The sequence below is a fragment of the Hyperolius riggenbachi genome, chromosome 5 (genome assembly GCF_040937935.1).
Source record: "Hyperolius riggenbachi isolate aHypRig1 chromosome 5, aHypRig1.pri, whole genome shotgun sequence".
NCBI classification, from domain to species: Eukaryota; Metazoa; Chordata; class Amphibia; order Anura; family Hyperoliidae; genus Hyperolius; species Hyperolius riggenbachi.
The window spans coordinates 159,270,331-159,293,200 of NC_090650.1; the positions used below are offsets into that span (position 1 = coordinate 159,270,331).

Below are 22,870 nucleotides of genomic sequence, written 5' to 3' on the forward strand. Positions count from 1 at the left end.
AAGGCTAAATGGGGCCCTAAGCAAAGTAACTGATTTGGGCCCCCCATCATGTCATAATAGAATCAGAAAATGCAGCTGCACAGCAACATGCCGCACACACCGGGGCAGCCGAGCTACTGGTTGCTATGGGCAACAGCCCACTTTCCTCTGTGGGTGCACAATGCAGGGAATAGCAGCGGCAAAATGCAGAGTGAGAGATGAATGGCTGGGACATTTGCACTCAGGGGCTGGGGCACCCCTGCGAAGAGGGAACCAGATATCACAGCAGCAGCACTTTGCCCCTGCATCTCCAGCCTGGCAATAGCAGAAAGCTCTGGACACCGCCAAACCAGAAGCCGTTCCCCAGACAGAATTACATAACCACCCCACCACCGAACAACCAACTTCCTCCCAAACTAGACATCCCAGTGAATACGATAGTCCAGCAGAGAAGGCAGCCACAGCGGGGGAGAATGACAGCACCAGATGACTCACATTCACCTATTGCGATCCAAGCAATAGAGGTCCCATCATCTGGAGCCCATCTGTCTCCTCTAGAGTGCTGCCGCTCTGTTACTACTACTATTACTACTTCCTACTTCCTGTCTGATTTGAGAATCAGGAAGTTCAGAGCAAGCGGCTGCACTGTAGAAGAGACAGATAGGTTTCAGATGACAGGATCTCTATCGCTTGGATCATGGATAGGTGAGTGAGCGTTTGCCATCTGCTGCTATCATTCTTGCTGCAGCTGTGGTTCTCTGTGGGAAGGGAGGGCGGAGTGGGCAGCGGCGGAGCGCACAGTAGCAGGAGGGGGACCTAGGAGGAGAGCCTGGCTCTGAAGACAATCAGCAGCGCATGGCATCATTTGACAAGACAAATAACATTTATATTGCGCTTTTCTCCATTCGGACTCAAAGAGCCAGAGCTGCAGCCACTAGGACGCGCCCTATAGGCAGTAGCAGTGTTAGAGAGACTTGCCTAAGGTCTCCTACTGAATAGGTGCTGGCTTACTGAACAGGCAGAGCCAGATTCGAATCCTGGTCTCCTGGTGTCAGAGGCAGAGCCCTTAAAGGGACTCCGAGCAGTGCCTGTGGGTATGCCTTTAAGCATACCCACAACTGATTAATTACATCCTCACACCTACCAGCATGATGTTTGTAATTCTATCCCCCTGAGTTCCTTACATTTCATTGCATTGTGCTGAATCGAGCTGCCGACTTTGGAGAAAAGTCGTCCCGTGGCCACGATTTCGATCACGAAAATAGCAATAACTAAAAGGCATAGGGCGGCCGTTTATATATCATTGGAAAGAGGAGAAAGAGAGCTTTAAAATGATATGCATCTTTCCATAGTTACTGCACTGCTCAGAGTCCCTTTAACCATTATACCATCCAGCCACCGCTGACAGGATGGCGAGGGCTGGTTTATGTGCTGATGGGGCCCATTTGACTCTGAATGGGGCCCCAAGCAACTGCTTTTGTTGCCTGGTCAGTAATCCGGCCCTGCCTACTGTACATGATAGCAACACAGAAGAAAAGTAATTTATAGTGCATTTTTACTCTGGGAGAAATATACATTTTATGTGTATGTACAGTACTGGTATATGTATGCATGTATGTATATTTTTGCAACGTGTGGAAAATTTGGATTCAGGCTACATTTACATTTGCAACTGTTCATAAATTCATCTCATGTTTGATTAGAAAAACAAAAGTTTGCTTTCTTAACCACTTAAGGACCACAGGCTTAAATCCTGTACTATGTAAATAGGCGGCAGTTTTGCCGTCTAAAAGTCTCCTAGCGGCGATCACCGATGGGAGGCCGATGACGGAGCGGAGCTCTGCCATCTAAGCGGAGATGAGCACGCATCTGCATGTGCAATCTACTGCAAAACACGCCCCCAGGACTTTACGCCTAGGCGGTCCTGGGGGAGCCACCGCGTTCACGCCCATCAGCGTGACGCGGTCTTAAACAGGTTAAAACAGAAAGTATTTGCAATAATTCTGGTTGGAGTGAGCTCCGAGATGTCTCCCAGTGTATCACTGCTGAAATATGCAAATCACCCGTTGTTATTGGTGAGCCACACCCCCTCAGGAAACGAGCAAGGAGCTCGTGAAACATGTCGGGGCTCTAGGTGGCATCACCGCATGCTTGTCCGACTCTCCCTACCTCTCTGCCTCACTGGAAGTCCCTTTGCACCCAGAGACCTACCAACGCTTCATGCCACAGTGGTACACAGCCGTCCAGTCTTCCTGGGAGATCTAAGGACACGTGATCCGGCATCTGGTATGGTGAGCAATTGCATAGCTGCTTTTCCCTGCAAGACTGTCAGCCGAATGCACATATGCCTGTACGCCAGGTACTCAGCTGCTGACTTTATGCACACTGCATTCTGCATTTTGCAAGGGACTGCTACAACTATATTTTTGTGAGGAATAACTAGGAAGTGGACATTTCACTTGCCCTTATATACCATACTGTTGAATTGTGAAGGAACACTGTGACCTCTTGGTCTCTAGAAGTGACTCTCAGTGAATATACGTGATCACACTAGTTAAGCCTTCCCCTATCAGAGCAAGGTGCACCTGGATCATTGGCCTTGTATGTCTGAGGAGTTGAATGGAGTGAGTGCTTGTGGGGTTTGAACGGGATGGGGAGTCCAGGGGGGGGGGGGGGGGGGTTTGAGAGTGTGTTATAGGACAAAGCTTTTTAAATTCCTCTTTTTGATACATAAAATTTCGACAGTGTTTCAAGTAAATTAGCTTTATTGCTTTTTTTGGTGTGTACCATGCACCCTACTATTTTCCTTCCTATTGTTTTTTTTTTTTTGCTTTCACCCGTTGTTATCCTTTAAGGCTAGTTACACACCAGGACGTTGCGTTTAGGGGACGTTATAGGGCACATAACGTGCCCCTAACGCAACGCCTGGTGCTCTCTGGTGTGAATGTCGGAGTGAGCCGCGTTGTGCAGCTCACTCTGGCGTCCATGATGCCGTGATGCGTACTCTTGGACGCATGCGGCATCACGTGGTCCCGCCCGGCCAATCGCCGCACAGAGCGGCCGCTCCAGGAAGTAAATACTGCACGACACTGAGTGCAGTGAATATTAATTAGCCATGTGCCCGGCCGCTCTCCCCTCCTCCCCAACATGACTGAGCATGTGCAAACAGTGTAACGCGGTTTAGCCGCGTAGAACGCACAGCATGCAGCACTTTGCTGCGTTACAATGTAACGCAGCATGGGCAGTGTGAACAGCCCATTTGTGTTACATTGCTGTGCGTTGGTGGAGCGTTACAGGCTGCACTGACGTGCACCTGTAACGTCCCTGTGTGCAAGAAGCCTTAAGCTAAACACACCTCCAGATCCGCTGGAATGCAATGATGTGTCAGCTTGTTAACCACTTAAGGACTGCAGTCATAAAACCCCTTAAGGACCAGAGCCTTTTTTTCCATTCAGATCACTGCAGCTTTAACGGTTTATTGCTCGCTCATACAACCTACCATATAAATGAATTTTACCTCTTTTTCTTGTCACTAATACAGCTTTCTTTTGGTGCTATTTGATTGCTGCTGCGATTTTTACTTTTTATTATATTCATCAAAAAAGACATGAATTTTGTCAAAAAAATGTTGTTTTTTTACTTTCTGTGCTGACATTTTTCAAATAAAGTAAAATTTCTGTATACATGCAGCACGAAAAATGTGGACAAACATGTTTTGAGAAAAAAAACCCCATTCAGCCTATATTTATTGGTTTGGGTAAAAGTTATAGCGTTTACAAACTATGGTGCCAAAAGTGAATTTTCCCATTTTCCCTTCAGCATCTCTGACTTTTCTGACCCCCTGTCATGTTTCATGAGGTGCTAAAATTCCAGGATGTTATAAATACCCCCCAAATGACCCCATTTTGGAAAGAAGACATCCCAAAGTATTCACTGAGAGGCATGGTGAGTTCATACAAGATTTTATTTTTTGTCACAAGTTAGCGGAAAATGACACTTTGTGACAAAAAAAAAGAAAAAGAAAAAAAAAAAAGTTTCCATTTCTTCTGACTTGCGACAAAAAAAAAAAATGATATCTGCCACGGACTCACTATGCTCCTCTCTGTATACCTTGAAGTGTCTACTTTCCAAAATGGGGTCATTTGTGGTGTGTATTTACTGTCCTGGCATTTTGGGGGGTGCTAAATTGTAAGCACCCCTGTAAAGCCTAAAGGTGCTCATTGGACTTTGGGCCCCTTAGCACAGTTAGGCTGCAAAAAAGTGCCACACATGTGGTATTGCGGTACTCAGGAGAAGTAGTATAATGTGTTTTGTGGTGTATTTTTACACATACCCATGCTGGGTGGGAGAAATATCTCTGTAAATGACAAATTTTAGATTTGTTTTACACACAATTGTCCATTTACAGAGTGATTTCAATCCACCCAGCATGGGTATGTGTAAAAATATACCCCAAAACACATTATTACTACTTCTCCTGAGTACGGCAATACGATATGTGTGACACTTTTTTGCAGCCTAGGTGCGCTAAGGGGCCGAACGTCCTATTCACAGGTCATTTTGAGGCATTTGTTTTCTAGACTACTCCTCACGGTTTAGGGCCCCTAAAATGCCAGGGCAGTATAGGAACGCCACAAGTGACCCCATTTTAGAAAGAAGACACCCCAAGGTATTCCGTTAGGTGTATGGTGAGTTCATAGAAGATTTTATTTTTTGTCACAAGTTAGTGAAAAATGAAACTTTGTGAAAAAACAATAAAAATCAATTTCTGCTAACTTTTGACAAAAAAATAAAATCTTCTATGAACTCTTCATAAACCTAACAGAATACCTTGGGGTGTCTTTTTTTCTAAAAAGGGGTCACTTGTGGAGTTCCTATACTGCCCTGGCATTTTACGGGCCCAAAACCGTGAGTAGTCTGGAAACCAAATGTCTCAAAATGACTGTTCAGGGGTATAAGCATCTGCAAATTTTGATGACAGGTGGTCTATGAGGGGGCGAATTTTGTGGAACTGGTCATAAGCAGGGTGGCCTCTTATATGACAGGTTGTATTGGGCCTGATCTGATGAATAGGAGTGCTAGAGGGGTGACAGGAGGTGATTGATGGGTGTCTCAGGGAGTGGTTAGAGGTGAAAATAGATGCAATCAATGCACTGGGGAGGTTTCTGAAGGGGGTCTGAGGGGGATTTGAGGGTTTGGCCGAGTGATCAGGAGCCCACAAATTAGGGCCTGATTTGATGGGTAGGTGTGCTAGGGGGTGACAGGTGGTGACAGGAGGTGATTGATGGGTGTCTCAAGGTGTGATTAGTGGGGGGAATAGATGCAAGCAATGCACTGGCGAGGTGATCAGGGCTGGGGTCTGAGGCGTTCTGAGGGTGTGGGCGGATGATTGGGTGTCCTAGGGGCAGATAGGGGTCTAATCTGATGGGTAGCAGTGACAGGTGGTGACAGGGGGTGATTGATGGGTAATTAGTGGGTGTTTAGAGGAGAGAACAGATGTAAACAATGCACTTGGGAGGTGATCTGACGGCGGGTCTGCAGGCGATCTGATGGTGTGGGTAGGTGATCAGATTGCCCGCAAGGGGCAGGTTAGGGGCTGATTGATGGGTGGCAGTGACAGGGAGTGATTGATGGGTGGCAGTGACAGGGCGTGATTGATGGGTGATTGACAGGTGATCAGTGGGTCATTACAGGGAAGAACAGATGTAAATAATGCACTGGCGAATTGATAAGAGGGGGGGGGGGGGGTCTGAGGGCAATCTGAGCGTGTGGGCAGGTGATTGGGTGCCCGCAAGGGGCAGATTAGGGTCTAATCTAATGGGTAACAGTGACAGGTGGTGATAGGGGGTGATTGATGGGTAATTAGTGGGTGTTTAGAGGAGAGAACAGATGCAAACAGTGCACTTGGGAGGTGATCTGACGTCGGGTCTGCAGGCGATCTAATGGTGTGGGTGGATGATCAGATTGCCCGCAAGGGGCAGGTTAGGGGCTGATTGATGGGTGGCAGTGACAGGGGGTGATTGATGGGTGATTGACAGGTGATCAGGGGGGATAGATGCATACAGTACATGGGGGGAAGGGTCTGGAGAGAATCTGAGGGGTGGGGGGGGGTGATCAGGAGTCCCCAGGGGGCAGTTTAGGGACTAAAAAAAAATAGCGTTGACAGATAGTGACAGGGAGTGATTGATGGGTGATTAGGGGGGTGATTGGGTGCAAACAGTGGTCTGGGGGGTGGGCAGGGGGGAGTCTGAGGGGTGCTGTGGGCGATCAGGGGGCAGATCAGTGTGTTTGGGTGCAGACTAGGGTGGCTGCAGCCTGCCCTGGTGGTCCCTCGGACACTGGGACCACCAGGGCAGGAGGCAGCCTGTATAATACACTTTGTAAACATTACAAAGCGTATTATACGCTTCCTATGCGGCGATCGTCGGGTTAACAACCCGCCGGCGCTTCCGATTGGCCGGCGGGTTGACGTCACGGGTGGGCGGAGCCTATTGCCGGCGGATGCGTGCGCATCCCAGCACACGATCCCTGGCAACACAGTGTCCCAGGACCCGACGCTATTGTGCGTTACGTGGTCCTGGGGCTGCCACTTTGCCGCCGCTAATGTGCAGTGGGCGGTCGGCAAGTGGTTAAATATATAGATCAATAATAATCCAACAATGCATACAGACTGTTTCAGACTTGGTTGGTCTTCATCAGTGCATGGCATGAATTAATGTGGCTCTATGGGCTAGGGCTTAAAACACCCAAGGAGTACCCAGCAAGCTCATGGAGAACCAGAACTCCTAGGAGTGTGTAAAGGGCTACAATGGACCAAAAAGCGCTGTTACTAAAATGCTATGGAAAACAAAAGTTTGCTTTCTTAAAACAAAGTATTTGCAATAACTCAGGTTGGAGCAGAAGAAGGAGAAACAACAACATTCAGCAAATGAAAGACTTAAAGAGACACTGAAGCGAAAAAAAAAAATGATGAACATTAAGATCAGATACATCAGTGTAATTGTTTCCAGTACAGGAAGAGTTGAGAAACTCCAGTTGTTATCTCTATGCAAACAAGCCATTAAGCTCTCCGACTAAGTTAGTCGTGGAGAGGGCTGTTATCTGACTTTTATTATCTCAACTGTTCCTGGACTATTTACTTTTCCTCTGCTAGAGGAGAGGTCAGACTGCTCTGAAAGACTCATTTTGAATGCTGAGTGTTGTGTAATCTGCACATATTATAGAATGATGCAATGTTAGAAAAAACACTATATACCTGAAAATAAAAGTATGAGAATATTTTCTTTGCTGCTAATCTTCTAGTAATTATTCATAGTACACAACCAATTCACTATATCATATTTTTTTTTTTCGCTTCAGTGTCTCTAAAGAGAACCTGTACTGAGTAAAAATATTTAAAATAAACACATGAGGTAACTTCAAATGCACATTACATAGTTACCTTGCCATCAGTTCCTCTCATAAGCTCACTATTTTCTTCTGACAGTGATCCCTTCCAGTTCTGACAACATTTTGTTAGAACTGAAATATAGCAGTTGCTGTCAGTAAAATATCAGTTGCTGTCAGTTATAGCTGAGAGGAAAACTGACGTACCAGGTAATGTCCATGTTTCCCTATGGCTCAAGTGGGCGATGTTACAGTTTAACTGTGTGCTGACCAGAAAGCTGTTATGGGTAATGGCCATATTCAAAATGGAGGACGGAAAATTCCCTTGATCACAGTGAACAAACAGGACGCGGGACAGGAGAAAGACACTGAGGAGTAGGCTACATGGAAGGTAAGTATGACTTGTGTATGGTTATTTTGACTTTTAATTTTCAGTTCAGGTTTTCTTTAAAGGGTGCATGAACTGACACGTGACATGATGAGATAAACATGGGCACACATAGTACCAAGCCTACTCAAATCTTGCCTGTGTTCACTTATCTTACAGGGAGTGCAGAATTATTAGGCAAATGAGTATTTTGACCACATCATCCTCTTTATGCATGTTGTCTTACTCCAAGCTGTATAGGCTCGAAAGCCTACTACCAATTAAGCATATTAGGTGATGTGCATCTCTGTAATCAGAAGGAGTGTGGTCTAATGACATCAACACCCTATATCAGGTGTGCATAATTATTAGGCAACTTCCTTTCCTTTGGCAAAATGGGTCAAAAGAAGGACTTGACAGCTGTGGTTGCTGCTGCATGCATTGTTGATGGTGAACAGATCAAAACACTGACAAAATCCATGGATGGCAGGCTTTTGAGTGTCCTTGCAAAGAAAGGTGGCTATATTGGTCACTGATTTGTTTTTGTTTTGTTTTTGAATGTCAGAAATGTAGATTTGTGAATGTTGAGATGTTATATTGGTTTCACTGGTAAAAATAAATTATTGAAATGGGTATATATTTGTTTTTTGTTAAGTTGCCTAATAATTATGCACAGTAATAGTCACCTGCACACACAGATATCCCCCTAAAATAGCTAAAACTAAAAACAAACTAAAAACTATATTCAGCTTTGATATTAATGAGTTTTTGGGGTTCATTGAGAACATGGTTGTTGTTCAATAATAAAATTATTCCTCAAAAATACCACTTGCCTAATAATTCTGCACTCCCTGTATTTATATTCCATTGCAAGGGTTAATAAACATAGTGCTTTATGTATACAGATGAGGCACAGTGGATAGGTTTGTGTGGCAAGTTCTATATTGCACCATATTGCTGCAAGCTGGAGGCCCTCTAGCTTTACAACTGAGGAGAGTGAAATGATCTCCGCTCAAACGACCCTCGGGCTGTCTGGAAGAGCCTGAAGGCTGCCACCAGCTACAAGCCTCTTCCCCAACAGGCTACCCCCTGCTCCGAGCTAGCTGAGGAACTCAGTAACTTTTATTGCAGGTTTGAGGTTCCGGGCATCTCTGGGAGGCCGTCTACTCCTTACTCCCCCCTCCCTCTCTGCCTATAAGAGCATTGAACCTAGCTTGAGCACATGCCCCCCTTGACAGTATCTGAGGACGTTGTTCTGCACCTCTTGCCTTCATTGAAAGCCAGGAAAGCATCTGGCCCTGATTGCGTGTCACCTGCATGTCTTAAGTCCTGCGCACGTCAGCTGGCCCCCGTCCTGACCTCTATCTTCGCCAGGTCTCTCACCGAAGGGAAAGTCCCTACTTGCTTCAAGGAATCCATCATCATCCCCATCCCGAAAAAGCAAGGGGTTTCTGACCTAAACAACTTCAGGCCCGTTGCCCTAACATCGGTGGTCATGAAGACCTTTGAAAGAGCGGTACTGTTGCTGCTCAGAATGTTACTCTGGACCGACTGGACCCTCTCCAGTTCGCGTACAGAGCAAACAGGTCCACTGATGACGCTATCAACATCTGCCTGGAGTTTATCACTAACCACCTCGACAGGCCAAACTCATATGCTAGAGTTCTTATCCTGGACTTCAGCTCGGCATTTAATACTATCTGCCCCGTATTCTGCACGACAATCTCACGGAGCTCAAAGTCCATCCAACCCTCCGTCTCTGGATCACAGACTTTCTCTCGAACAGGTCCCAGGTGGTTAAGCTGGGCGACATATCCTCCAGACCCAGAGTGACCAACATTGGAGCCCCTCAGGGCTGTGTCTTGTCACCTGTAATAGATAGCGGAGGAAAGCGGCATGATGGCTATCTCTGCGTATCAGCCGGCGGCCTCTGCCGCGCAGTTACATGCTGCTGCTCTGCCTGGTCCTTCTATTGCACATAGATTGAGGGCTGCGCGCGCGCCAGGCGACAGGACCCATATGCGAATAGAAGGGGAGTCAGCTGATCTGCCTAGTCAGCTGACTCCAACGATACTTTGGATTGGCTGAGTGATGGGGGCGGCGCTGCGGGGCATCTCTGTATATATAGTACTAGTCTGTCAGTTGCCCCGTGTCTGCTGTTGCGAATGCAAACGTGTTAGCGCTTAGACCTAGTCAGATCCCGAAGTGTGCTAGAACCAGCTGGAGCTGGGGATCCACACTTAGCCAGATTCTGTTGATAGCTTAAAGGGAAGGTTCAGGGAAACCTGTAAAAAAATAAAAATCCCTATCCACTTACCTGGGGCTTCCTCCAGCCCGTGGCAGGCAGGAGGTGCCCTCGCCGCCGCTCCAGAGGCTTCCGGTCGTCTTCGGTGGCCAACCCGACCTGGCCAGGCCGGCTGCCAGGTCGGGCTCTTCTGCGCTCCAAGGACAGGCTCTTCTGCGTCCCACGCGGGCGCGCTGACGTCATCGGACGTCCTCCGGGCTGTACTGCGCCTGCGCAGTACAGCCCGGAGGACGTCCGATGACGTCAGCGCGCCCGCGTGGGACACAGAAGAGCCCGGCCTGGCCAGGTCGGGTCGGCCACCGAAGACGACCGGAAGCCTCTGGAGCTGCGGCGAGGGCACCTTCTGCCTGCCACGGGCTGGAGGAAGCCCCAGGTAAGTGGATAGGGATTTTTATTTTTTTACAGGTTCCCCTGAACCTTCCCTTTAAAGTACTAATTGCATTGTATTATCTGTTATGACCTTCTGCTTCCTTTGACTACTCTCCTGCTTGTTGATTCTGTACCTCTGCCTATCTGATTTTAGTTGACGACTCTGCCTGAACTTAACACTGAATCAGCCTTCTGTCTTTGTACTTTATCTGTCCGTACGTTGCCTACTCTGCTTGTCTGACCTTCCCGTCCTCACCAGTGGGCCTAGTCACTGGTGAGGAATCTGTAGTAGCCTTCACCTACTCTTCAGGTGAGGCTCAGTTGCAGCACTATCTGTAGCACCTGCTCCTCAGGTGATCATCCTTTGCAGTACAGTCAGTGGTCCCTGCTCCTCAGGTGTCCACTGGCTGTAGTATAGTCAATCACCTGCTCCTCAGGTGATCATCCTTTGCAGCACAGTCAGTGGTCCCTGCTCCTCAGGTGTCCACTGGCTGCAGTACAGTCAGTGGTCCCTGCTCCTCAGGTGTCCACTGGCTGCAGTACAGTCTGTGTCCCCTGCTCCTCAGGGGATCATTGGCTGCAGTACTGTCTGAGTCTCCCGCTCCTCGGGAGATCTCCTTGTCCTCATTACTGTTGCACCAAACACTATCTCTCATTGGTTGTCCTGTGTCTGGCTATACTAGCATTATTGGCGATTCTGCAGATCACCACATAATCAGGTATAGCATCTGTATTATTGGTGATACTGCAGATCACCAATAATCAGAAAATCTGTTTTGCTGACACCAATCGTTACATCACCATTTCTGTTCTCTCTATACACGAACAACTGCACATCCACAGCTGACTGTCAAAATCATCAAATTTGCGGACGATACCACAATCATTGGCCTTATTAGTGAGAACGACGAGCAGGCTTACCGCAAGGAGGTAGACAGAATCTGCAATTGGTATAGAGAGAATAGGCTAGTTCTTAACACAGCCAAAACTGTGGAGATGGTCATTGATTTCAGAAAGCATGCCAGCAACCCCCCTCCGATATATATCGAGGGCATCGAGGTCGCTAGGGTTCCCAATGTCCGCCTCCTGGGTACAACCATCTCTGCTGACCTGACCTGGAGGGCAAACACTACCACGACTCAGAGGAAGGCACAGCAAAAACTCTTCTTCCTTCGCCAACTTAAGAAGTTTGGCATGGCCTATGAAGTTCTGAGGTCCTTCTACTCTGCTGCGATCGAGTCAGTCCTCTGCTTATCCCTCCTGGTCTGGTTCGCTAGCTGCACCGCCAGCGACAGATCCAAACTCCAGAGGGTCATCAGCTCAGCGGAGAGGATTATTGGGAAACCTCTTCCCCCTCTAGATCTCATCTATAACACTAGACTGCGAATAGAGCAATGAAAATTGTGGGCGACCCCTCTCACCCTGGCCACAGTTTTTTCACTCGACTCAAACTGGGCCGGAGGTTTCGGTCCATCCCTGCTAAGACTACTAGGCGTATGAACACTTTTTTCCCCACTGCTGTCAAGAGTCTTGAACTCTGCCCATTCCGCTGACCGCCCCTACAGCCATCTACCGGACTAATATCTGACTTCGGCTGCGGCCGTTTGTTTACTGCCTTGCTTAGGTCATACTAGAATTATCTTCTGCTACACGCTGCTGTCCCTGCTAGACCCGCAACTGACCTACCGCAAATGTTGTATTACTCCTGTATCTGTTGTATTGTTCTGCTGCACTCTTGTTATGTTGTATTATTCTTGTCTGTTTGTACAACTCTTTCTTGCCAATCAACGTGCCAAACCTAATTCCAGGCACGGTGCAACCGTGCTTGGCGAAATAAACGAATTCTGATTCTGATGATAAGTTTTAACAAATTTAACAGACCTTTATAGGGGGGTACTTATAAGTGTAAATTGAGAAATCAATGAATTACAAGACTCCTCAACATTGCTGTATATGTTTTTACAAAAATTGGAAAGATCACTATGTGGGACTTTTAAGGGGAAGGGAGATAAGATACATACATGGAAATTATTCGCTTGAACTTTTCGGTGTTCAGCTAGTGACTTCTGAAGACTCTGGCTTCATTAAAATAAAAACAAAAATTTCTCCACCTTTCTTTGTTTACTACATAGATCCTACTGTTTGTTCCTTCATAGTTTCGATGTGTCAAGTGGGGGGGTCTCCATACCAAAGTTCAAATCTCATGAAGTGGTATTATTTGTTTGCACTTGTACAGGATTGTGGCATGTGCCAACAAAAAAGGAGTACGTAAGTACTGGTAAATAATGACAGTATTTCCAGTCAATGCTAGAAAAAAAAAGAACTGTAAGATGAGGAAATTATTTACACAACAGAGGAAAAGAGAGTGTATTATGATGAACAGAAAAGATAAGCAAAAAAGAGAAAATTATCTTACACTGTCAGTGTGGTATAGAAAAAATGCCTCATGCAACAAGGGGCGATTCATGTTTACTACTGGCATGCAGAGCTAGAGGGTTTTCTTTTATATTCCCTTAGTTGAAAACGTGCCCCTTTTTTTCTTAAATAGATACCCAAGTTTATCCAGAACGTTAAGGGCCCCATTTCACACAAAATGGTGGTGATTTTGCAGCGATTTTCAGTTTGCAATTCTCTTTCAGGGACTAATTTTTGTTATCAAAATGAGAATCCCAAATGCAATTGCTGCAGTTTTCAGTGTTTTTCACACCGTTATTGTCATGCTGCTTGCGGTTTGAATTCCTGCTGGTATCACACTAAGGACTTTACATGAACTTCCGCTGTCCACCAGCAGAGGTCTCACCTCATCTTTGGAACTCTGTGAATAGACACCTGACCATTGTGAAGTATTTAAAGAGAATCTGTATTGTTAAAATCGCACAAAAGTAAACATACCAGTGCGTTAGGGGACATCTCCTATTACCCTCTGTCACAATTTCGCCGTTCCTCGCCGCATTAAAAGTGGTTAAAAACAGTTTTAAAAAGTTTGTTTATAAACAAACAAAATGGCCACCAAAACAGGAAGTAGGTTGATGTACAGTATGTCCACACATAGAAAATACATCCATACACAAGCAGGCTGTACACACCCTTCCTTTTGAATCTCAAGAGATCATGTGTGTGTTTCTTTCCCCCTGCAGCTATCTTCCACTGAAGTGTCAGGCTGCAGACAGCTCTGCCTGTATGTAATTCCTCAGTATGTGAAAGCCCAGCCAGCTCAGAGGAGGATTTATATAGCTTGTAAAAGATAATAGAGCAGAGAGAAGCTGCACTAATCTAAATAACACACAGGCAGTGTGCAGAGAGGGGCCTGGAGGGGGGAGATGCATCACAGAACCACAACACTGAAGAACTTGGCAGCCTTCCAGACACAGGCTGACAAGTCTGACAAGAGAGAGAGAAGTTGATTTATTACAGAGACTGTGATAGTAGAAAGTGCTGCAGTAAGCCAGAACACATTAAAATAGCTTTTGGAACTTGTAGGATGATAAAAAACAGGATGCAATTTTTGTTACGGAGTCTCTTTAACCACTTGCCGACCGCCCACAGCCCATGGGCGGCGGCAAAGTGGATGCCTTAAGGACCGCAATACGCCTTAGGGCGTTGCGTCCTTTTCCTATGCCGGGGGAGCGATCGCGTCATTGATGACGCGCGCTTCCCCCGGCAACTGGCTCCGCCCACCCGCCGTAACATCCCGCCGGCCATACGGAAGCGCCGGCGGGATGTTAACCCCGCGATCGCCGCTACAAAGTGTATAATACACTTTGTAATGTATACAAAGTGTATTATACAGGCTGCCTCCTGCCCTGGTGGTCCCAGTGTTGGAGGGACCACCAGGGCAGGCTGCAGCCACCCTAGTCTGCACCCAAACACACTGATCTGCCCCCCCCGCCCACTGATCGCCCACAGCACCCCTCAGACCCCCCCCTGCCCACCCCCCAGACCCCTGTTTGCACCCAATCACCCCCCTAATAACCCATCAATCACTCCCTGTCACTATCTATCAACGCTATTTTTTTTTTATCTCCCCCCTGCCCCCTCCTGATCACCCCCCCACCCCTCAGATTCTCCCCAGGACCCCCCCCCCCCTGTGTACTGTATGCATGTATCCCCCCTGATAACATGTCAATCACCTGTCAATCACCCATCAATCACCCATCAATCACCCCCTGTCACTGCCACCCAACAATCAGCCCCTAACCTGCCCCTTGCGGGCAATCTGATCACCCACCCACACCAATAGATCGCCCGCAGATCCGACATCAGATCACCTCCCAAATCCATTGTTTACATCTATTCTCTCCTCTAAACACCCACTAATTACCCATCAATCACCCCCTATCACCACCTGTCACTTTTACCTATCAGATCAGACCCTAATCTGCCCCTTGCGGGCACCCAATCACCCGCCAACACGCTCAGATTGCCCTCTGACCCCCCCTTATCAATTCGCCAGTGCATTAATTACATCTGTTCTTCCCTGTAATAACCCACTGATCACCTGTCAATCACCTGCCAATCACTTATCACCCATCAATCACCCCCTGTCACTGCCACCCATCAATCAGCCCCTAACCTGCCCCTTGCGGGCAATCTGATCACCCACCCACACCAATAGATCGCCCGCAGATCCGACATCAGATCACCTCCCAAATCCATTGTTTACATCTATTCTCTGCTCTAAACACCCACTAATTACCCATCAATCACCCCCTATCACCACCTGTCACTGTTACCTATCAGATCAGACCCTAATCTGCCCCTTGCGGGCACCCAATCACCCGCCCACACGCTCAGATTGCCCTCAGACCCCCCCTCCCCCCCTTATCAATTCGCCAGTGCATTAATTACATCTGGTCTTCCCTGTAATAATCCACTGATCACCTGTCAATCACCTGCCAATCACCTATCACCCATCAATCACCCCCTGTCACTGCCACCCATCAATCAGCCCCTAACCTGCCCCTTGCGGGCAATTTGATCACCCACCCACACCAATAGATCGCCCGCAGATCCGACATCAGATCACCTCCCAAATCCATTGTTTACATCTATTCTCTCCTCTAAACACCCACTAATTACCCATCAATCACCCCCTATCACCACCTGTCACTTTTACCTATCAGATCAGACCCTAATCTGCCCCTTGCGGGCACCCAATCACCCGCCAACACGCTCAGATTGCCCTCTGACCCCCCCTTATCAATTTGCCAGTGCATTAATTACATCTGTTCTTCCCTATAATAACCCACTGATCACCTGTCAATCACCTGCCAATCACCTATCACCCATCAATCACCCCATGTCACCCCCTGTCACTGCCACCCATCAATCAGCCCCTAACCTGCCCCTTGCGGGCAATCTGATCACCCACCCACACCATCCGATCGCCTGCAGACCCGCAGTCAGATCACCTCCCAAGTGCATTGCATCTGTTCTCTCCTCTAAACACCCACTAATTACCCATCAATCACCCCCTGTCACTGCTACCCATCAGATTAGACCCCCATCTGCCCCTAGGGCACCCAATCACCCGCCCACACCCTCAGACCCCAGCCCTGATCACCTCGCCATTGCATTACTTGCATCTATTCCCCCCACTAATCACACCTTGAGACACCCATCAATCACCTCCTGTCACTACCTGTCACCCCCTAGCACACCTACCCATCAGATCAGGCCCTAATTTGCCCCGTGTGGGCTCCTGATCACTCGGCCAAACCCTCAGATCCCCCTCAGACCCCCTTCTGATCACCTCCCCAGTGCATTGAGTGCATCCATTTTCCCCTCTAATCACCCCCTGAGACACCCATCAATCACCTCCTGTCACCCCCCTAGCACTCCTATCCATCAGATCAGGCCCAATACAACCTGTCATCTAAAAGGCCACCCTGCTTATGACCGGTTCCACAAAATTCGGCCCCTCATAGACCACCTGTCATCAAAATTTGCAGATGCTTATACCCCTGAACAGTCATTTTGAGACATTTGGTTTCCAGACTACTCACGGTTTTGGGCCCGTAAAATGCCAGGGCGGTATAGGAACCCCACAAGTGACCCCATTTTAGAAAAAAGACACCCCAAGGTATTCTGTTAGGTGTATGACGAGTTCATAGAAGATTTTATTTTTTGTCAAAAGTTAGCGGAAATTGATTTTTATTGGTTTTTTTTCACAAAGTGTCATTTTTCACTAACTTGTGACTAAAAATAAAATCTTCGATGACCTCGCCATACACCTAATGGAATACCTTGGGGTGTCTTCTTTCTAAAATGGGGTCACTTGTGGGGTTCCTATACTGCCCTGGCATTTTAGGGGCCCTAAACCGTGAGGAGTAGTCTAGAAAACAAATGCCTCAAAATGACCTGTGAATAGGACGTTGGGCCCCTTAGCGCACCTAGGCTGCAAAAAAAGTGTCACACATGTGGTATCGCCGTACTCAGGAGAAGTAGTATAATGTGTTTTGGGGTGTATTTTTACACATACCCATGCTGGGTGGGAGAAATCTCTCTGTAAATGGACAATTGTGTGTAAAAAAAATCAAACAATTGTCATGTACAGAGATATTTCTACCACCCAGCATGGGTATGTGTAAAAATACACCACAAAACACATTATACTACTTCTCCTGAGTACGGCGGTACCACATGTGTGGCACTTTTTTACACCCTAAGTGCGCTAAGGGGCCCAAAGTCCAATGAGTACCTTTAGGATTTCACAGGTCATTTTGCGACATTTAGTTTCAAGACTACTCCTCGCGGTTTAGGGCCCCTAAAATGCCAGGGCAGTATAGGAACCCCACAAATGACCCCATTCTAGAAAGGAGACACCCAAAGGTATTCCGTTAGGAGTATGGTGAGTTCATAGAAGATTTTATTTTTTGTCACAAGTTAGCGGAATATGACACTTTGTGAAGAAAAACAATTCAAATCAATTTCCGCTAACTTGTGGCAAAAAATAAAATCTTCTATGAACTCACCATACTCCTAACGGAATACCTTGGGGTGTCTTCTTTGTAAAATGGGGTCATTAGTGGGGTTCCTATACTGCCCTGGCATTTTAGGGGCCATAAACCGTGAGGAGTAGTCTTGAAACAAAAATGACCTGTGAAATCCTAAAGGTACTCATTGGACTTTGGGCCCTTTAGCGCAGTTGGGGTGCAAAAAAGTGCCACACATGTGGTATTGCCGTACTCGGGAGAAGTAGTATAATGTGTTTTGGGGTGTATTTTTACACATACCAATGCTGGGTGAGAGAAATACCTCTGTAAATGACAATCTTTTGATTTTTTTTACACACAATTGTCCATTTACAGAGTTATTTCTCCCACCCAGCATGGGTATGTGTAAAAATACACCCCAAAACACATTGTACTACTTCTCCTGAGTACGGCGATACCACGTGTGGCACTTTTTTTGCACCCTAACTGCGCTAAAGGGCCCAAAGTCCAATGAGTACCTTTAGGATTTCACAGGTCATTTTGAGAAATTTAGTTTCAAGACTACTCCTCACGGTTTAGGGCCCCTTAAATGCCAGGGCAGTATAGGAACCCCACAAATGACCCCATTTTAGAAAGAAGACACCCCAAGGTATTCCGTTAGTAGTATGGCGAGTTCATAGAAGATTTTATTTTTTGTCACAAGTTAGCGGAAATTGATTTTAATTGTGTTTTTTCACAAAGTGTCATTTTCCGCTAACTTTTGACAAAAAATAAAATCTTCTATGAACTCACCATACTCCTAACGGAATACCTTGGGGTGTCTTCTTTCTAAAATGGGGTCATTTGTGGGGTTCCTATACTGCCTTGGCATTTTAGGGGCCCTAAACCGTGAGGAGTAGTCTTGAAACGAAATTTCTCAAAATGACCTGTGAAATCCTAAAGGTACTCATTGGACTTTGGGCCCTTTAGCGCAGTTAGGGTGCAAAAAAGTGCCACACATATGGTATCGCCGTACTCAGGAGAAGTAGTATAATGTGTTTTGTGGTGTATTTTTACACATACTTATGCTGAGTGGGAGAAAGATCTCTGTAAATGGACAATTGTGTGTAAAAAAAATTAACAAATTGTCATTTACAGAGATATTTCTCCCACCCAGCATGGGTATGTGTAAAAATACACCCCAAAACACATTATACTACTTCTCCTGAGTACGGCAATACCACATGTGTGGCACTTTTTTGCAGCCTAACTGCGCTAAGGGGTCCAAAGTCCAATGAGCACCTTTAGGCTTTACAGGGGTGCTTACAATTTAGCACCCCCCAAAATGTCAGGACAGTAAACACACCCCACAAATGACCCCATTTTGGAAAGTAGACCCTTCAAGGTATTCAGAGAGGGGCATGGTGAGTCCGTGGCAGATTTCATTTTTTTTTTGTCGCAAGTTAGAAGAAATGGAAACTTTTTTTTTTTTTTTTTCCTCACAAAGTGTCATTTTCCGCTTACTTGTGACAAAAAATAATATCTTCTATGAACTCACTATGCCTCTCAGTGAATACTTTGGGATGTCTTCTTTCCAAAATGGGGTCATTTGGGGGGTATTTATACTATCCTGGAAATCTAGCCCCTCATGAAACATGACAGGGGGTCAGAAAAGTCAGAGATGCTTGAAAATGGGAAAATTAACTTTTTGCACCATAGTTTGTAAACGCTATAACTTTTACCCAAACCAATAAATATACACTGAATGGGTTTTTTTTTTATCAAAAACATGTTTGTCCACATTTTTCGCGCTGCATGCATACAGAAATTTTACTTTATTTGAAAAATGTCAGCACAGAAAGTTAAAAAAATCATTTTTTTGCCAAAATTCATGTCTTTTTTGATGAATATAATAAAAAGTAAAAATCGCAGAAGCAATCAAATAGCACCAAAAGAAAGCTTTATTAGTGACAAGAAAAGGAGCCAAAATTCATTTAGGTGGTAGGTTGTATGAGCGAGCAATAAACCGTGAAAGCTGCAGTGGTCTGAATGGAAAAAAAGTGGCCGGTCCTTAAGGGGTAGAAAGCCCTAGGTCCTCAAGTGGTTAAAGTGGATCCAAGATGAACGTTTACTCATTGCATAATTGTGTTCCTTTCCTATTGTTTATAGGGCATTCTTCAAGCCAAATACTTTTTTGTTTTTGTTTTTATACTCTAATTCCCTATAAACTAAAGAAGCCACACCCACAGGTTTTCAGAGATCCAAGGCACTTTCAGACAGTAGCAAGGGCTCATGGGAGCTCAGTCTGGGCAGGAGGAGGGGGAGGTATTACTAGCCAGAGATTTCAGAGGCAGAGGGGAGGAGAGAGGAGGAGGGGGATTAGTTTTTTTTTTGCTCAAGATGCAGATAAGCCTGCTTCTGTGTAAAGTTTACAAACAACACGGCTGCTGTCATTGTATTACAGGAATAATCAATCATATTCTATTAAAGCTGTTTGCAGCTAGATTTGATGTGTAAACTATCTAAACTTTAGATAAGATATATAGACAAGTTGACGGGGCGTGGCCAAGATGGCTAACTAGCAGGACGTGTTCTCTGGAGCTCCGCTGCCCAACGCTTATGAATGTGGCTATTCCTGTCATAGAATCAGCCCAGAGGAACAGCACAATCTTCGGAGTAGCAGCTATCATACTGTATCACCCTGGAGTCGTGGTACTCGCCGCCTGGGGAGACTGTGGAAGGCGCTCTCAACCACCTGCCTACTGAGACTCCAGACTGGGAGAGTGACAGTGGACCCAGCAGACCGCAACGATCTTCACACAGACACCAGCCCTACACTCTGATGCCTCCAAAAGGCTCCAAAAGCAAAGAGAAGGAGGAAGGTCCTGAACTGCCAGCTGCCCCTGCTAATACTCCGGCACAAAACAAATCTAGCTCCAGGACAAAACAACACAAGGAAGGGGACAACATGGCAGACCATGTGGCGGAGGGGCCCCCGCCGCCTAGCACCACAGAGATATTAGAGGCAATACGTCTCTGTCAAACTACCCTCACTCAAAAAATCGACAGAATCGAAATAAACTTCGGGTTACTGAGAGAAGACTTCAGCAAGATAAAAACAAGAATCACTGAATTGGAGCAACGTACCTCAGATGTAGAGGACTCAGTTCAGGTACACCGCATCGCCGTCCCCAGCATCCAACAGAGGCTTACACAACTTGAGAATCGGGCTGTGGATGCAGAGAATAGGAACAGAAGAAGTAATCTCCGCATCTTGGGTGTCCCGGAGAAAGCAGAGGGATCTGATGTTCCATCCTTCATAGAAACGCTTCTCAAAGATAAGCTCCCGGCATCCACTTTCTCCCCCTTCTTTGCTGTAGAACGGGCACACCGCCTTACCACTAAGAAGGAGATCCCAGGCAACTACCCAAGACCGATCATTCTCAAACTTTTGAACTTCAAGGATCGGGATGAAATCTTAAAGGCTGCAAGGAAGGAAGGAGATATATACTTCCAAAGTTCACGCTTGATGATCTTCCCAGATTACACCAATGAAACACAGAAACAGCGGCGCTCATTTCAATCGGTTAAGACCAAGCTGAGAGAGTTACAATTACCATATTCCATGCTCTTCCCGGCAAGACTACGTGTACAAGAAGGAGAGAAAACTCATTTTTTTGAAACGCCTGAAGAAGCCACTAAATGGGTGGAAGCTCACACAAAGCAAAAGAAAACCACCTAAGATGTGCTATTACAGTTGTTTAATTGCTTGGATCTACTCGTGAGTAGTATGTGCCTTCGGTGCAGACTTTGTTTTTACTTTTATTGAACAGGTTACACTTCATTTGTATTTTTCTTACGTTACTGGTGTGTTTTCCCGCTGTCATTATTCATACCCCACCTTAGTTAACTCCCCTTTGCCCGGGAAAACATGATCACTCCCATAAACTTCGGCCATGTTTCACAATATCATACTGGCCCTCCGCTTCTTTCTCATATTACTGTGTATGTATCTGGTGCCCTTATTTTCGCATACTACTAGACTGTGCAATCTACAGAGACATTACTACAACGGGGATATAATCTTCCGTTTCCATTATTACCCTTTGGCCTGAGCTGAAAATGCTATAAATATATACATGGCTTGACACTAGTGATGCCGGACAATTGGCTATGAGATCGTTAGACTCTGAACAGTACTCTGGAGAAGAAGCACAGAATGTTATGTTTAATGTTCACCCTTCTTTCTGCACTGATACCTAACCTAGTTAAATGATCCTGAGTAGTCCAAGTTATTATTTCCGTTCCTCTGGTTTATATGTTTATTACTGACGTATTATTAATGATTCTTAAGGATATGGGAGAAAAAAAGGGCTTGGCATTAATATGTTCTGCATTCTTCAGAACATAATCTTACAACCATGAGTGCTGAACTGTAGTCAATAAGTACTTAAGTGGTAGTTAAGTGTACCAAAACATGCTTGGGGTTTTACTAATTTGCAACAGTAAATAACATTTCTGGAATGGCCATTGTCGGAAGATAGGGTTCTATCTTCCGACAATTCTGCTGACTCCTTTTACAATTCCAAATTATTGTAAACAGCACTGCCGCTTTCTAAATATTTAACCTAATTTAACTCACTGTGTACCTACTATTAGCTGCAGGCTGGCATAGATGCCGGGGTGCAGAGCCCAAGACGGTCAGACTCATAGATGCTAAACCCTCTCCTCATTCTCCCACGGTATTTTTCATAATGAAAAGTTAAGGGTTTTTGTACAATATTTTTATACTTTGGATTTGCTTTCTGCGGGTGATGGAGAATCCATATATACTCTGCCAGAGGGCTGCGGCTCCTCGGCGGTGCAGTTGGGACTCTGGAGGGTTTTTTCTTTTCCCTCCGTGAGTTACTGGTTACATTGTTGAGTCTGTCGGACTCCACGATTCTGATGCAGCCCGCTAGAGGGAGCTATTGCCTAACTAGTTCTGTTTAGAATGTGGTGGAGATGGTATCCTATTACTGCTGCTAGATTACAAATATACAACTCCTTAATGTGAACTATTGCCGGTATTTCATAGGTTTGGGCTTACTGTGCTCAACTCCTACATTACCTATGTATCTCTCTAATCCCAATACCTATGGCTACACTTTAGTTACTAGCCCTCCAAACAGGCATTAGGTACACATACATTATCTTCCACATTGGAAAGGGTCGTTTTTTTTTTTTGTTTTTTTTTTGTTTTTTTTGTTTTTTCTCTTTGTTTTTGTTTTTATTTTTTTGTTTACATATACTGTGTATATAGGATTCATTGATCCTGGCAATATAAGGGTGGCTGTGTGGGGTGCCCTACACCCCGGCTGGGGACTGGGTCCCGTCACTGGTCCGGAGTTGAACTTTCTCCGGTATATACCCCGTCCGGGCCTCGGCCCCGTCACTGGGGCGCCACACGCAGAGACCCAAATTTAATTCAATACTTTTCCATCCTCCCATCACTGAGATTAATGGCTGCTTTCTTCTAGTATCATTATGCAGATACTTTGTGTACCCCGA

General features: G+C 46.0%; 1 protein-coding gene across 5 annotated transcripts in view; it reads right to left on the minus strand.

Annotated features, from left to right (window-relative positions):
* The window catches only part of ELMO1 (engulfment and cell motility 1), an 818,731-nt gene that overhangs the window by 270,593 nt on the left and 525,268 nt on the right, over nt 1-22,870 (minus strand). Inside the window, exon 1 of one of the 5 annotated variants that reach the window (XM_068236404.1) lies at nt 7,421-7,438. The exons of the other annotated variants lie outside the window; for them this stretch is intronic. The gene's annotated coding sequence lies outside the window, so the exon portion shown is untranslated. Of the gene's footprint in view, nt 1-7,420; nt 7,439-22,870 lie in introns of those variants that run through there. 5 annotated transcript variants of the gene reach the window in all.